Source organism: Opisthorchis viverrini (genome assembly GCF_000715545.1).
Source record: "Opisthorchis viverrini unplaced genomic scaffold opera_v5_324, whole genome shotgun sequence".
NCBI classification, from domain to species: Eukaryota; Metazoa; Platyhelminthes; class Trematoda; order Opisthorchiida; family Opisthorchiidae; genus Opisthorchis; species Opisthorchis viverrini.
Genome location: NW_008751987.1, coordinates 123,573 through 127,356, shown reverse-complemented (window position 1 = coordinate 127,356; position 3,784 = coordinate 123,573).

The window sequence follows — 3,784 nt, the reverse complement described above, 5'->3', positions numbered from 1 at the left end:
CACAGCGTATTTTCTACTTTTTGTTGGCCAGAGGCGTATAAACTGGTAAAAATTTAGTGTATCCTTATTCTCCAGTCGACGTCTCTCGTGCTGCATTGAAGAAAAATTTCTGCAACACTTCAGATCAATTAACCTCTTGCGCCCAAAACAGCTAGGTTCAGTATGTTGGTGCGCCCTCATCTTCAATCGGTTCGTGATTTTGTATTACAGTTACGGACACAAGCAGCCAAATGTGACAACGGAGCCCAACTAGAGGATCATCTGCGTGAAAGTCTCTCTCAGTTCAATTGCCCATTCATTCAATTGCCCAAACTGCAACAGAAGCTGCCCGTCTATCCAGACCAACGATTTAAAAGTATTCGCAGAACATATGAGCATTATAAAGATATGAAGCCCTTAACGAAGTTTGGTGAAACAGTTTTGCTAAATTACCCGAAAAGAAACAATTTAGGGATGTAGATGGACAGCAAATTCAAACCTCGAACAAATTTTTGCGCTCCCAATCCATGACCACGTCGCTACATGGATCGTTATTCCTGTTTGTCGGTTCAAGAATTTGGGAAGCGTGAATATTGTAGGCGAAGTCATTCCGAGTATTCATGCCCTCACAGGCATGCAGATATGGAAAAACGGTTTCCAGGACTCTTCTCCAGGCCTGGAGCCCGAGTGAACTTTCGGGTGATTTCATCAAAGTTCATGGAAAGTATAAGTCTGAAATTGCAAAATCGTGTTGCATTTGGTGTCAGTGGCCGTATTTGGTATCTTATGGCTGGTTCACGTTCCATTTCACCGCGTGGCGTGTTTGTGAACGAATTAAGTCAGTTCCTCGCTACTGTGGATGTTCAATGCGTATTATTTTCTCATATGGACGCCCAGAGATTCCCTGTGAGCAAAATTTACGTTAAGGACTTAGGAGGAAAACTAACAAAATTGAACCGTATATCTGTGATATATGGATAGCGCAAGCGGTCTGTCTGTAAGAAGTATGATTTTGGGGTCCCGTATACTTGGGTGCACTAACGAATTGTAATACTCTACAGATTTTGTGTACAGCTGACGTGACTCCACGTGTCTGCCCATTCTTCACGTCATTCTTGCTCCCGATACGCTTGTAGCATTGTCCATAACATCCGACCATTCATCCCAGTGCGTCGCAAACACTATTGCTCACCACTTTAAGTTGATGAATCCTCTCAACCACCTCGTTTGCCTGTAGACAGTAGGCTGCAATGCGGATGATGCGGCAGATGAAAGTATTAAATCGCTTGAAAGTAGTTCCCGAACCTCTCTCCGAGCGGCCACACACGGACACCTGAAGCCCGATGAAGGTTCGGATATTGCTCTCTGACGTTTGATATGGGGGCAGCTTCAGGTCACAGTGTGCACTGGCCAGTGAAAAGTCCGTTGGTCACTTTTCAGCCCACAACTCGTGTATCGCAATGCAGTGGTTCTGGTTGAGACAGCTTCGTTCATGGAAGATGAGGAGATTGAGGAAAAAGGAAGCAGTTGTTGGAAGTGACTTTTGTAGCGGTTGTTGGACTGCGTGGAGCAATGCGTTCCTGCTTTCAATAAGGAGCTATGGTTACTCGTTGAACTGTTACATAGCACTAGGATCAGTATCATCCGAAAAAACAACAGGCAATCACGAACGATCCATCGAATAAAGTAGCTTTTCTAATGGTTTCGAAATGCGAGGCCCGGGCATTTTGATATGTGAGAGTTGCAGGCAATAGACTCTGCACAGATGCATAAAACGCCGGGTGAAGAACGGATCGCCAACAGTTTACGTCCGAGTATGATGCAACATGCTTCTGGCGGCGGTAAGCGTCAAGCAAGAAGTATTCAGACGCCTGGATAACCCTTGAAATTATCTCTACGACTACATCGGAGATATTCACAGCAAACTTCAGAGGGGCGACCGTGTTGAAATAACAGGGTATTCTTGTCGCTCACTTTTAACATAGCAGGGTAAAGATGATTCGTAATTACTGAATTTCATTTAATTCTCGCCAGCACAAACTCTCATAGCATCCGAATCGGATGCCACCAGATGCCAACCAGCCGTGCAGTCAGTTTCACTGTGTGGCAGTAGTTTGCCGCTGAAGAGCTTCGTTACGCTGATACTCATCTTGGAATACACCACTTGACTCTGATCACTGAATCGTGTAGGCACACGTAACCATCGGCCTCCTCTAAGGAGCACTCAGTTGACACAAAGCCACCAAGTCCATCACACCTAGAGCGTCCGTGTAGCCATGCATGACAGTTTGCTTCCCTTCAGGCCATCGCAAGTCGGTAAGAAGCATGCCAATCTACCATTTGCGAAAAATTACCACAGGTCAACAGTGACCGTCCGAGCCGGCTCAAAAAGTCTAAAGTAAACCACACATTGCGCCGATTGCGAATAAGTGGGCGAAGCATGAAAAGGTGTAAAAAGAAGAACACCAGTGGCGTTTGACGCTCTGTACGAAATGTCTGATGAGCCAGTTAATTGCTGGATGTCGTCGAGATCTCTAGCCTTGATGCATGCTAGGAAATCCATCAAACGATGAATGTGACGGCACACGCACATCCTTCTAACGCCAACTAGTGAAGACTAAGAAAGGTCCGAGAGCTTTGGTGAACAGGTTAAGCTCTGGCGATAAAGCCTTTCGCCACTGGAATTCGCAACCGGAGTGTGGCAGCTACTGGGTTGTGATTGCTTATTGGGTCCAGACTTCCGGCCAATCAGAGCTTGACTGCATTCTAGACTCACAAACCCGGTAATTTGGCCATTCGCTTGTGGGGTGTGTAGTATACGTTGTCTGTCAGTTTGATTGGTTCATATGTAAGTATTGGTGATGTACAACCTTGCTTACTGGGCTCTGGCTCATGAGCTTTGTTTCTGTTTTCCATCCACAGAAATTGTCGTGAACACCTGCTTTCGGAGAATCACTGTCCCCTGGTGTTTCCATAGCGTGCATATTATAGGGTGGACTTCTTGGTCCTGGCGGCACCTGTGAGTGGTAAAGCGATATCGGTGGGACATACCCCCAACTCCACTCCCCTTGAAGTTTGTTGACGTGCCTTTGAAGTCAAGACATTTAATAACTGTACGTCGGGTTCGAGTCCAAGGCTCTTTTTTTCACTTGTGCCTTTCAGGTGAACGACAGCCGCCGAACGACAAGAACAAGACCAACCCGGGAAACTTAGGCAAAAGCCTCGATCCTTTGTATCAATCCGCGAATCCGAAGGGGGCTCTGCAGCGTACTATTATGTCCCTTGCCTTGGTTTTCCGAGAACTTCCCTTCGTTTTCAGGGGGATCTTCGCCCCCTGAACGTCCGGTTTGCGCTGGACGTAGTTTTTTCCCTCGTGGTTGGTTGACTTGGCCGTCATGATGAAACCGAGATATTTTATCGACGGCCTCGCGGTGCATTTTTCCTGGCACATTTTGAAGCCATACTCTTGAATGCGACTAACGTAAACCAGGCGCTGCCACAGTTCGTCGGGTTTTGAACCTATGATGAGATAGTCCAAATAAGCAGTAAAACCGGCAGCACCCTTCAGCATCATATCTGTGATCAGTTGAAATATGGCTGGGGCTGTATTGATACTGAATGGCAGTCGGATATCCGGGAACAGACCGAGGCGCATGTTGCTGGTCGAAAGTCCTCGGGCTTCCTCCTCGACTTCAACCTGGGCTAAGCATCGACCAAATCAATCTTTGCGGAACATTCCCCCTAATCAATTTTTCGGACAAGTCGTCTGGCATAGATAAAGGTTCCTCATGGGTATCCAATGCAG